Source organism: Myodes glareolus, chromosome 19 (assembly GCF_982192425.1).
Source record: "Myodes glareolus chromosome 19, mMyoGla1.1, whole genome shotgun sequence".
NCBI classification, from domain to species: domain Eukaryota; kingdom Metazoa; phylum Chordata; class Mammalia; order Rodentia; family Cricetidae; genus Myodes; species Myodes glareolus.
In genome coordinates this window covers 46,706,997-46,719,649 of record NC_142044.1, presented here as the reverse complement: position 1 = coordinate 46,719,649, position 12,653 = coordinate 46,706,997, and the positions used below count along the sequence as shown (strand labels likewise).

General features: G+C 55.3%; 1 protein-coding gene across 2 annotated transcripts in view; it reads left to right on the top strand.

Annotated features, from left to right (window-relative positions):
• The first annotated feature begins 1,200 nt into the window (after positions 1-1,200).
• The window catches only part of Shisal1 (shisa like 1), a 65,427-nt gene continuing 53,974 nt past the window's right edge, over positions 1,201-12,653 (top strand). The window contains exon 1 of one of the 2 annotated variants that reach the window (XM_085678514.2): positions 1,201-1,305. The gene's annotated coding sequence lies outside the window, so the exon portion shown is untranslated. Of the gene's footprint in view, positions 1,306-1,662; positions 1,988-12,653 lie in introns of those variants that run through there. The other variant, XM_085678513.2, reaches the window with a different exon arrangement.

The window sequence follows — 12,653 nt, the reverse complement described above, 5'->3', positions numbered from 1 at the left end:
GCTGGTCCCCATGCTGATATGGAATGATCAGAGAGCTCAAAGGGCCTCCTGCTGTCTTAGACCTCATTGAACTGGGTCTTCCTCAACTTCCTCTTTGGAAGGAGAAGTTTGTGCCAGTCAAGAAAGAATACAGAGTTACCTTGGTTTGTGTCCAAAACCCTGAGTTCTGGGGAGCCCTTCCCTTCTGTGCCCTCCCGTTACCAAGCTGGTTTCGCCTCCCAGGCCCTATCCAGAGCCTGGCCTCACCTAGCCTGGGCAACTTTGGTACCCTGGCCATTGGCTGAAGCAGTTCCCACGGGCAGCCCTGGTCTCAGGTGGGCCCGGTGATGGATGGAATCCAAGGCCTTCACCAATACAGGCTGGGGTAAGAGACAGTGCTGGTCCTTCCCATCTGGCACCTCTTTGAGTCCCCTAGCCTCAAAAGCAGAAGAAGTTCCAGGCAGGTTCCAGCATGCCATGAGGTTCTTTCTAGAGTCTGGAGAAAGTTCAGTTTGTTCTACAGTGGAGTGGGAAGGGTCTGTTCTGGAAGGATCTCTCCACCAGGAGAGAAGAGTGAGGCTCTTGGGCTTCACTTTGGGCCCCGTTCACCCCTTATCGACTGTGTGGCTCTGGGGTACTATCCTAACCTCTCTGAGTCTGAGAGTTTGTCTGGCAGTATAGGGGAGAGGAACCACTTAGTGAGGTGGCAAGAAGTAAGTTCAAGGCAGGTAGTGCCCAGCCCAGTTTTATTTGAGATTTAACTGAGGTCTCAAAAATCAAAGGTGACCCCGAAATGTGGGTGATAGCACCCTGGAGGGACGAATCTTGGGGTCTGCTTTCCCAGGTACTCAAAGGATATTCTTCTTCGGTAAATAATGAAGATGTCCTGTCCTGGCTGTCCCCTGAAAGGAATTCAGGGTCACCATGAGCAACCCACAGGACTTTCTGAGACTGTCCAGGCAGTGGGAAAATATAGGTCCACAAGCTTGAGGCTGGGGTTCAGCACCTCCTCGCCCTTCAGGTCAGAGATGAAATGCGGGTGAAGTCAATCTAGGGATGTTCTGGGGAGAGATATGGGGTGAAGGTTTAGACCCAGGTCCAGAAGACTAGGGAAGCAGGGCTTTCACCCAAGTCTGCCCCTGACTGCCTGGCTCCAGGGTTGTTGGTAAGATAAACCTCTCAGCCCAGCTTGGAGATGTGCGCAGAGTAGGTGGGGCAGAAGGCCACTGGCTTCCCGGAGCAAGGGTCTGTCCTGGAAAGAAAAGAGACTGGGTCCCTGCAGGCAATTGCTGGTCTCTGAGTCTTTCAGAGTCTTTCTTGGAGGAGGTATGGGGCTGCGGGTCAGGTGGGAAGGAGGAGGAGAAGAGGGGGATATTGAAGAGAAGCCCCTGGTGGAGGTTGGGGAGGGGGGAGGAGGGATGGGAGAAGAAGGAAGAAACTGGAGGAGAGGAGGAGGAGGGGGGAGTGGGCAAGGAAAAAGTAAAAAGCTAGGAAGAAATATAAGGGATGAGAGAGATGAAAGAAAGGGGAAGGTGAGGAGAAAGAGCCAGAAGAGAGAGATGGAGAAAAAAACAAAGGTGGAGGGAAAGCAAGGTGGAGAAGGGAAGTGGGGGGCGGGAGAGAGAGAGAGAAAGAGAGAGAGAGAGAAAGAGAGAGAGAGAGAGAGAGAGAGAGAGAGAGAGAGAGAGAGAGAGAGAGAGGCAGAGAGAGAGAGAGGAAGAGAGGCAGAGACGCAGAGAGGTAGAGAAGCAGAGAGAGGCAGCGAGCGGGAGCGCAGGCCGAGACGGCTCAGGGCAGCAGAGGGCGCGGCGGCCGGGCTGAACGCTGCGCGGGACGCGCGTGGGGCGCAGCGGGCGGAGCGCGGCCGAAGCCCCGGAGCCCCACACGCCCGCAGCCTGGCAGACAACTGTTGCGGCGGCGCGCGTGGGCAGCCCCGCGCCCCTGCAGGCGGCTCCCGCGGGCGCCGGCTCCCGGCTGCATAGCAAGGAGCGACCGGCGCGGGCACGAGGTGAGCTGGGCACGGGGTTGCGGGGTCCATGCGCGGCTGCGGGAAGCGGGCGAGACCGTGTCAGGGGCATCAGGGGCGCCGGGGAGGGGCGAAGTGGTGGTCGCCGGATCCGGGCAACCGTCCCAGACCGCAACGGGGCCGGGCTGGGAGTCGCCGCGGAGCGCGGACGGCTGGGGACTCAGTGCGCGTGGGGCAGGGTTATGGAGCCGCGCTGGAAGCCGCTTGGTTGCCAGGGGTCCCTTCGTGGCGACACCGGGAACCCCCAGACTGAGCTGCCGCTGCCTCTTAGGGCCGGATCGATAGTAATCCCGCGCCCGGGGCTGGGTGGTCCGGCAGCGGCCTCCGAAAAGCTCATTAGCACCAGCCGTTGTCATAGCAACGAGACCCCAGCATCTTTGGGTTCTATTTATTCTAATTATTATTATCATTATTAGTATTAGTATTTCTTATCCAGCCAGAGGGAAAAAGAAAGGAAGGGGGGCAGCGCATCCTGGCGCCTCCAACTGTTCTCCTTGGAAGGAGCAGCGCCGACTGCCTGATGGGCCAAGCGGAGTCTGATTCTTGTCGGGGTCCCTCAGGCTAGGGTCCCCGGCTGGGTGTCAAAGTGGGTGCTTACTGCCCCAGCCAGACCCCTGGGGCCATGGAGGGATGGGGAACCATAGTTACATAATGTGTCCCGAGAGCATTTATATGTAAGAATCCCTCCCCCAAGACTTTTCTATTTTCTGGTAACCTGGGTTTAGTGGGTGCTCCTGCCCGGGAACCCCGGCCCAGCATAGGAAGAGAAAAATGCCTTGTGTGGGAAACTCCAGGGACCTCTCTTGAGGCTGTGTGACCTTGAACCGGGCTCTCAACTCCTCTGAGACCATCTCCTCCTCGGAAGATAGAAGGGGAGTGGTTCCCATCTGCAGCAGCTGCTGGAACCACCAAGAAAGCAAGCCTGGGGAAGTTCCTGTGAATAGCGATGCTGTGTGCCCCAAGATGCCTCGGTCACTGACGCTCTATGATTCTAAATATTGTCGGCGATCCTGCAAGTTGGGCTCCACCCAGAGCCAGGCAACCCAGAACTTTACCCCCTCCGTCCCTCTTTGTTCTCTTGCTTGATTCCGATTGCCTAAAGGTGCTTGGGAACCTTTGAAAGTGTCTGCTGTCCGCTGTGGGGGCTGATTAAAATGTCCGTTGGAACCACAACGGACTCTGAAGCCAGACTTTGGTCCCTGCTACGAACCCAAGTTGGTCAGGGCTTCCCAGAACTAAGGTCTCCCCACAGTGCTGAGACCTCCGTAGGGTAATCTTTCTTCTCTCCATACCAGGCTGTTTGCTGGGCCTGTCCTGGTGGAGGGAGACTATGGAAAAGAGCTAGCCAGAGAGTTCTGCTGCCCAGCAGCCCCTGAACCTCCCGGCTCAAGCTAAGACAAACACATCTGATCAGGGTCTTTTTAATTTTGTTTTAGCTTAGTTTTTTGTTTTATTGGACCGTGATTTCACGGCGTAGCCCAGGATGGCCTGGAGCTCATGTTTTAGCTCAGGATGGCTTCAAATTCATTGCAATCTTTCTTCTTCGGCCTCAAAAGGGCTGGGATTACAGGCAAGAACTGCCCGCCAGCCAGGGTGTATAGGGGTGGAATGGGGGTGGGGTGGTAGTGTTAACCTCACAGGCACTCTGGGTTCCTGCCTGACTCAGGCCTCTCTCAAGGCAGCCACAGAACTGATAGACGGGAGGGAGGGAGGGAGGGAGGGAGGGAGGGAGGGAGGGAGGGAGGGAGGGAGGGAGGGAGGGAGGGAGGGAGGGAGGGAAGGAGGGAGGGAGGATACTTCTGAGAGCAGCGATCCTGCTGTCCTGGGCCATCCAGGCTTGTTGGGGCAGCTGGGCTGGAAGAAGGGGCATGGTTGGGTGTGAGGGCAATTCTGCTTGCTCAGCCCTTTACGGAGGCCAGAGGAAAGAAAGCAGTTGGGACCTGTCCAAAAGGAAAGCAGCTGAGGGCCACTCCCTGCTCACCTGCTGTCCATCTGTTCCCTCGCTGCCCTTCTTTGATGGCCCCATGCCTGAGCCTTGCTCTTGATGGCTCTGGAGGAAGCAGCTGAAAAGAGTCCCTGATGAGCCATTTGACAGTGGAGCACAAGAGGTGGGCACAGGAGAGGGGAGGGTTGAGGGAGCCGTGGATCAGCTAGAGGGAGAAAGATGAACTCTCCACAAGCAAACTTGTGGACGGTGGGGAGGGGAAAGTCCTCTCCTTAATCAGGGAGGACTGAGGGGGGGGCACACTACAGGATAGGGAGAACAGAGGAGATGAGACAGCCGGGCCCTAGGAATGGGCACCCCTAGCTTCAGCCTGAGAGTGGAGATAGGGGATGAGTGGGGGGAGGGATCCATGAGGAACAAAGCTTCTAGGTCTCAAGGCTTTCAAGAGGGCAGCCCTGCGGGAGAGGTGGGCTGAAGAAGGAACGTGCCCCTCTAACACAAATGCAGCCCTTGCTGACCCTTCCCCAGCTGCTTGATGCCTGGGGCCTGGCTTCTGGGAGAAGGTGGCAGGTGGACTCCAGACTTGGCTGTGTCAGCTGCCTGTGCCTGCAGGAAGGGACTTCGCTGACACAGACTCTAAGCTGTGCCTGCAGTGATGGGGATTCCGTGAGGCAGGCGGCGGCAGGCAGGGCCATTGTTCGGAGCAATGCCCAGTTTTGTACCAGTGTCTTATGGACTCTTCGCACGAGCTCCCGAGGGTACATTTGCTGATTCTTCTGTACAAATGGGGGGACCTGGAGTGGAAAAAGCTGCTAGTCCAGTTAGCACCCTGCTACTGAGGACCAGGCCACATTGCCTGGAACCCAGCCTTTGACCTTGGTGATAGGAAGGAGTTGGCTCTGCAGACGGTGTAGTGGCCACTGGGAGTCTGCTCACCAGTATTGCTCTATTTGCTTTCCTTGTGATGGTCTCAGAATAGGGCTCCTTCCTGGAGGTGCTCCACCTCTGTTAATGCATCCTCCATTGCTATGGCCGTCCCTAAGCTATGTGGGGCCTTATTTCCCAGCCCCTGTCCTATGCCGTGGTTTCTAGAAGCTTGGCAGCATTCGAAGGTTCTCTTGCCTCTTCTGGGTCACACCTCCCTGGGCAGTGTGTCCCCTGCCTTGTAGGTACTGCTCTATAGGCCTGTCTCTTTCTTCTCCGTGATCTTGCCCTTCCCTCCTTCCAGCAATCCCATCACATTCCAGGGCTCCTTGCTGTGGCTACTTTTAGATGACACTCCTCTGCTGGGAAGATGGCAGGGATTCTTAGGCCTGCTCAGACTTACCCCTAGGAAGCCCCATCTTGTTACAACCAAGGCCAAGTCCTCATTCAGCCCTGGGCTGTCTGAACAGGCCATCACCATCTGGGCCTTGGCTGTCCCAGTTGCCCTGGTCCTACTGATGTTGCCCCCATAGTCACACACCTCAGTCCACTCCCTCTCTTTGAGGGTAATCAGTGTCCTTCTCTGGGTATCTTGACTTAGCCTGTCCCTGGTATGCTGGAACTACCTTGCCTTGGAAAGTGCTGGGGGCACTGACCTGGGAGTAGGGGTGCAAATGCCTTAAAAGATGGACTTTCTCTACGCCGCCCCTCCCAAGTCAATTCTTGAGAGTCCCCTCTGGAATCCCTTCCCTGGCCATGTGAACACTCGTTCATTTGTATTTATTTTCAAAGTAAGCCTCAGTGAATAGGGACACAGGTCCACATGTGCCCAGCATTATGCTCTCACCCACTTATGGGGGCTCTGAGCATCACACCCTCATGTCTGCACAGATGAGCCAGAAGATATGGGTACACACACCTTGGAAAAGAGAGCCATCTTTGCACATCCCAAATGACACCCATTTAACAGTGAATTAAGTTCTGTGAGCCCTGGGAGAGAGAGAAAAAATATTTTTTGTTGTTCACACTTCCCTGGAAAACAAGAGCAATCGTGGTCTTTTAAAAGCCAGCTCCGTAATCTGCTTATTCCTGCCTGGCGGCCTCTTAGGAACAGGCAGAGAGAGAACTGGAGGAGGGACATAGCTGCTCTGGCTGAGAGCCTTGCACCGGGATGCAGGGCTGGGAAAGTTCAACTCCCGTGCCAGGTCCTGGAGCTCCTGGATGTGCGAGGGGCTCGTGATAAAATGTCACTTTCTCAGACATCAGCACAAATTAAAGGCAGATCCCTTCCAGCTTTCCGTCCGCGCGTGCTTCAGCAGCAGCGGGGCCGGCTTCACGGAGGCTTGCTGGGAACCTGCAGCTGGAATCCAGCTGAGAACCAGCGTAGTTAGCATTCATTCACTCCCAACTCCCAGAGCACCTTGCAAGCCAGGCTCAGAGCGGCAGAGAGAATCTGACCCACTTGCCCTGCTGTGCTGCACGGACTGGATGCAGGAATACAGAGGTACCCGAGAGGGGCCGGGAGGGCTGTGGAAAAGGAGAGCTTCAGCTGGAGCGTGTCTTGAAGGGCTTGCAGGAGTGATGCCCAGCAGAGGAGGCAGACGACATTTCTAGAAGGGATGTTCTATGCCCCATAGAAGCCTGGCCCCAAAGTGACATCTTCAGGCTTGAATACATTTCCTTTGTTGCAATCTAGCCTGACATGTGTTTGTCTCCTAGCCCTCTGTGCCCGTTGTCACCTGTCACCCTTAGATGGCCTGAAGCAGATTTCTGATTCTCTCAGGAGAGCTGAGCCCTGAGAACAGGAAGGATGGTGGCCAGTCACAGACAGATGCGGTGTGACTCTGAACTGAGTGGGCTCCGTGAGGGTGGGGAGCAGCATGGAGGCTGTAATTGAAACTCAACACTAAACTGAAGAGATTCAGGCACTGCCTCTGAAGCCCTGGGCTGCGGTAGGGACTGGACTTAGGGATGTGGGGTCTGGGGCTGCCCAAGCCCGCTCGTGCTCTGAGTCCCACTCTCTGCACACCTGGAACAGGCTTTGTGGGTCTGCAGGCAAGGTGGCATCATCACTGTCTGTCGGCACAGCAGGAAGCCCGCAGCCCCTTCACCTTGTTTGTGCTGCTGTGATGTTTAGATAGTTTCGGGCTTCTGGGAGCAGGTCCGGGATGTGGCATTGCTGGGTGTAACTGCCTGGAATCGGAGCCCTTTTGGGACTGAGCCCAGCTGCTGTGCTGGGGCCCGTCACCAAGGCAACAAGTCCTGGGAGTCATGGAGGCTATACTGGGCTCCATTCTGGACAAGTCTCTCTTCTGCATGCTGTTCACTGGGAGACCCTGGGTAAGTTGTGCAGCCCTGCAGCCTCAGTTTCCTCACCTGCAAAATGGGTGGCTCTTTAGAATGCATTTGTTGCTGCCTGCAGCGCCCAGCCAGTTCTCTCAGAGGCCACACTCTGTGATGTAAACTCCTACTCTGTTGCCGTTGCTTCCTCAACACTAAGGAAACCCGAGACAAGCAAGCCCGTGGTGCCCCCGGCCCCTGCAGCACGGGTAGCCACAGTGGTAGTTGTCATTGGGATATCAGGAACAGATGTTGAAATCCAATGTTGCCCCTGCCCCAGCACCATGGCAACTGCTGAGCAGGGGGTGAGGAGGCAGTGATGGACTGGCACTGTTTTTCGCCCCACTCCTGTCAGCCAGCCAGAGGCCTTGTGCATCCTTCTGAGCCCCAGGATCGTAATGTCAGGTGTATCTGGATAAGCAGAGTGACCATTGTCACATGAGTGCAGAGAGGAAGGAGGCAGGAACTGTAGCATTCTGAGAACCCCACCAGTTCCATCAATGGCTCCTTTGCCCCACCCCAGCTCTGACTCCTCTCTGACCCTCAGTTTCCTCATCTCAGAGGTCCTATGGGATTTAAGCGAGACTGGTACATAGAAAATGCTCAGTACATGCTGTTATAGGATGCCTCAGATACCACAGGGGCCAAGGCAGGGCTAGCCTTCTCTACTCGGGGTGGAGGCCTCCCACCTCCACCTAGGCCTAGCGTGTTGGACAGGTTTGCTCTAACTGAAGAGAGAGATGGCCAAGTAAATGAGTGAGTAGATGGATGGGTGGATGAATGAATGAATGAATTGATTAATTAATTAATCATGGCAGGGAAAGCACCACAGCTTCATATCAGGGCAGCCCAGGGAAACTTCAAAAGGCTAATACAGAGGCAACACCCTCCTATCTCTCTCCCTGCCACTATTTGTTGATGAGGTTAGTGATCAAACCTGGGGCCCAGGTTCCTTGATGTCCCAGCATTTAGTCCTGCAGCTGGGCAGAGCCAAATTCTTCAGCCTGAACACCCCGTCTCCCTGGAGTGTCTCTGACTCGTCCCTCCTCGTCATGCAAGAGGCCACCCTCGTGCAGTCATTGCTCAGAGCCCTGGGTGCAGTGACAGTGTGTTTGAAAGGCACCTGCCACTTGTAAGAGGAACAAGATCAGAGGAGGGGCCTGGGGTCAGAGCGGCAGTAGTGGGAGGGTTTGGAGCCCAGGAGCAACACGGCTCAGCAGCGAGTGCCACCCAGTCCTTGGTGCCAGTTTTTGTAAAGAGCGCAGGGCACAGAACAGCGAAGGGATAACAAAAGCCAGAGGTGCTGAAAAGCAGCCCCAGGGCTGGGCAACTTTGTCAGCTCCCCTGGAGCCCCAGTGGCTGGGAGACACCCTCCACCTCCTGACCACGGCTCCATTCTGCTACTCCACAACAGAACCTGCTTTCAGGTTCATAGCCAGTCGGAGCAAAGGGTCTTCCTAACACATGACTCACCAAAGCCCAGCCAGCTCTGAGGCAGGAGAATTCCTTGGTCAGCAGATCAGGGAAGGGAGGATGGTCTGTCTTGGACCCACCCTCAGCATGGCAGCTTTATCTGGTACCCTTTCCCCTCTCTACCTCAATTTACTTCTTTGTAAAGTGGGTCCATTCAGGTGACTGAGGGCTCATGGTTCTTTCCTCACCTCCTGCTTGTTACCTAACTGCCTGGGACAACAAGAAAACGTAGCCAGCCTGGGGAAGGCATGGCCTGTAGGAGCCGCGCAGAACCCTTCTTTGCATGGTCTGGCTTCATCTAGGGCATGCGATGAGTGAGGAAGGGCTAGAAGCCTGGCTTCCATGACTGGAAGCAACACAGGGAAGCAGGACTGGGAGGATCAGTTGTCCCATGTGTCTGACCTCTAGTACTTGCCCAGCAGGGTCAGAGCCTCTAGTAGAGCTGGGACAGTCACCTGCTGTGCCCTGGGGTGTGACTGCTTTGGGAGGGGATGCACAGATATTAGGAATGACAGATAAGGAACAACTCTATCTGGCAGGGGTAGAGGCATCAAGGAAGCCTGCCTGGAGGAGGTTACAACCCAGGTGCTGGAGGGGATAGAGAGGTGAAAGGGCAACAGTAGAGCACTGAAGAATGAGTCTGAGACACTCCCCACGTTGTGGCCTGTCTGTCCCAAAGCGTTCATGAAGAGCTGTGTGGAAGCCAAGATCATAGACTCCCTGCCCTGCCCACTCAGATCAGCTTGGAGTTCTCATTTCACCGCATGGACTCAGAATGATAGTAAGTGGAATGAATGTCACCACCTCCCACTGCTGTGCCCAAGGCAGACATTACTAATCAACTCACCCTAGCAGGACAGATAACCCAGTCCTCTGTGCAATATGGTCTTAAAAGTCCCTGAAAGGGCATGTAGTTATCCTGCCTGCTGTGGGCCACGGGATCACAGAGCTGATGTAGTTCTTTGATAGCTGTGGCTCAGTTTGATGCTTAGAGTACTCTCCTGGACAAGGGAGTGGGAAGGGGGGGGCCTCCATGGTCCCAGGGTGCCTGGAGGATCCTGTCTTTCCTAGGCAAGCAGAAATATTCCACCAAGGACATCATGTCATTCTGGATCCCTAGTCAGGGTTGCTGCTGTGGAGCCCAGAACCCTTCCTTCTGGAGCCAGTCCCTCACCTGTCACCGGCAGGTCCCAGGTCCCAGGATGAGCTCAGGACAGCCTTGGCTGTCCATCTAAACCCTGGCTAAAAAAGAAGGGGAGAATGTCACCAGGAGAAAGACCAGCCCAAGGCGTGCGACTTCTCTCCTGAAATCCAAACAATCGGACAATCTGTTCGGGATCAATTTAGAAGCAGCAGAGTGAAAAAAAAAATCAGCAAATACAGTGTGAAAGCTATTTTCTCTCTCTCCGCGCGGCTGGGAAGCGGCTGGGCTGGAGTTTATTTGTAACCTGGCCAAGGCTAGCCAGGCCTCCCCCCTCCCGACAGTCCACTCATGCCCTCCCTGCCCACGGCTGCCTCCTCTACACCCACTTCCAGCTGGACACCTGGGGGCTTGCTGAACGGCATCACCCTGCTTCAGCCTCAGAGAGTCAACATTGGCAGAGATCACAGAGACAGCCATGGTGGGCCTGTGTTCCCCAGGCTGGAGGGCTCTCAGGAAAAGCACTGGGCCAAGACCCTGCACACCAGGGACCCAGGATGGCACATGTCCCCAAGATTGGTCTGGCATGTATCCCCAGGCCCTAGGATGGGGGCATATGTAGCAGCTGTTCAATAAACAGTTCTAATCAGAATGGGAAGTGGAAGGGCAAGGGGAGGCAAGGAGCAGCAAAAATGAGACTTTGACTCAAGTGTCCTGCTCCTGGTCACATTGCTCTTGGTCGGGGTGGCACTGAAGCCTGATCCATCTCCACAGCCTTATCCCTGGGGTCAGGAGGTAGGCCTGGATGGTTTGGAGCCTCCATGTCGGTGAGCACCTTCTTTCCCAGGTATGCAGAGTTTCCCATTCTTCATTACCCCACAGCTGGAACCTGAGCCACAAGCTAATTATTTTAAATTTAAATTGAAATAATTGAATACAGAGTTAGGGTAGAGTCGGAGAGGGACCAGGCCAGAAAGCTGAGACTTCCCTGGGGGCCTGAGTGGCCCCCTGCGTGAGTGTCAGCGACTGTAGGGAGCTGATGTCTGCAGGTGTCTATAGGCACCTCTGGGCAATGGGAAGGCTGGTGGCTCAAATGTCCCTGCTCTTTCTTTGGTCTCAGGTATGAGAGGGGACTCCTGGTGACCATAGCTGGTTGGTTCAGAGACTGACAGCTTTTTTCCCTAAACCCCATTTTCTCTCTGAAGCCCGATGCCAAGAGCCAAGACTCAAAGGTTCTGGGCTGTGGAGACCAGACAAGTTCAGTCTAAGTCCCATGTGCGTGGCTGCTGTGTGATCTTAGGCAGGCAAATTATCTCTCTGGGTTTAGTTTTCTGTTCTGCAAACTCAGAGCAGAGACCTCTCCTCTTTTGAATATTTAAGCTGCTGAGGTTTGTGGAGCTTGGTGCACAGGAGGTGCTCAGGGCAGTCTTTCCTTTCTGGTTCCACCGAGGGAAGCAGATCAGGCTCTATTTCGGCTCTTACTCTGTGGATTCCAGTCCCCAGATGACAATGAGATCAATGTCAGAGCACAAGGGAACTCCTGAATCCCAAGCATCTTGATTATCCACCCTGAGGCATGCAGGAGCCATGTGGGTGGGGCTGGATTGGCTGGAGGCAGTGTAGAGACAGTTCCCGTCTACCGCATGTGACCTGCCACAAGGTGCATGTCCCCTGCAAGTGACAGTGCCTCAGACCAGACTGGGTCCTCCTCTGAGGCTGGCCACTCCTTACTGTCCCTGAGCACACACAGAGGACAGGCACTGAGAGGGACAGCTCTAAGGTCAAAGATTCATCCTCAAGCCTCCCCTGTCGGGCCAGAGTGGGCTCCCTACTTTAAGGGTAAGTCATGTACGCAGGGTCTTCTCTCCCAGATTGGCTTCACTTTGTCTTCAGTGGCTGTAGCTGTGGCTGCCCTCTGCAAGCACCCAGCCACCCAGTTCCTCCCTGTTGCTGCCTCTCCTTGGGTTTTTGCAAACCAAGCTCTTCCACACCAGCCTCTGATGTTACCTCCCCAGTGGAAGCAAGTTCTGAGCCCACAGTCCCCCAAAGTGGTGCTAATTAGACCTCCAGAATGCTGTTTATCCAGACATCAACTGAGGTCACAAAGACACGGCAATTTCCACTCCATAACCAGACACCTTCCAGTTGGAAAAAGTCAAGTCTGCTAGGGTGGGCCAGGGGGACATGGTGCCTCTGAGTATGTGTGATGGAGCTCTGCTCCCCAGGTCCCCACCCAGGGTGGGCTCCCGAAGTGAACGTTTGTTCTAGTTTGCTTCTATTGTGTGATAAAACACTGAGCTAAACCAATATGAAGAAGTGCTGTGTTTGATTCCCACACCCCGGGTCACACTCCACCACCTCCACGTCCTCCACCATCTCCATCCTCCACCCCCTCCACCTCTACCTCCTCCTCTACCTCCTCCTCCACCTCTACCTCCTCCTTCACCACCTCCTCCCCCTCCTCCTCCACCACCTCCTCCTCCACCACCTCCTCCACCTCTTCCACCACCTCCATCCTCCACCACCTCTACCTCCTCCTGCACCACCTCCTCCACCACCTCTACCTCCTCCTCCACCTCCTCCACCACCTCTACCTCCTCCACCTCCTCCACCACCTCTACCTCCTCCCCCACCACTGACAGAGGTCAGAGCAGGAAGTCACAGCAGGAACCTGGAGTCAGGAGCTGAGGCAGAGGTCATGGAGGAACGCTGCTTGTTGGCTTACTCCTCAAGGCTAGCTCACCCAGCTTTCTTAGAGGACCCAGGACCACCTGTCCAGGGGAGGTACCACCCACAATGAACTGGTCCCTCCCACATCAATCATC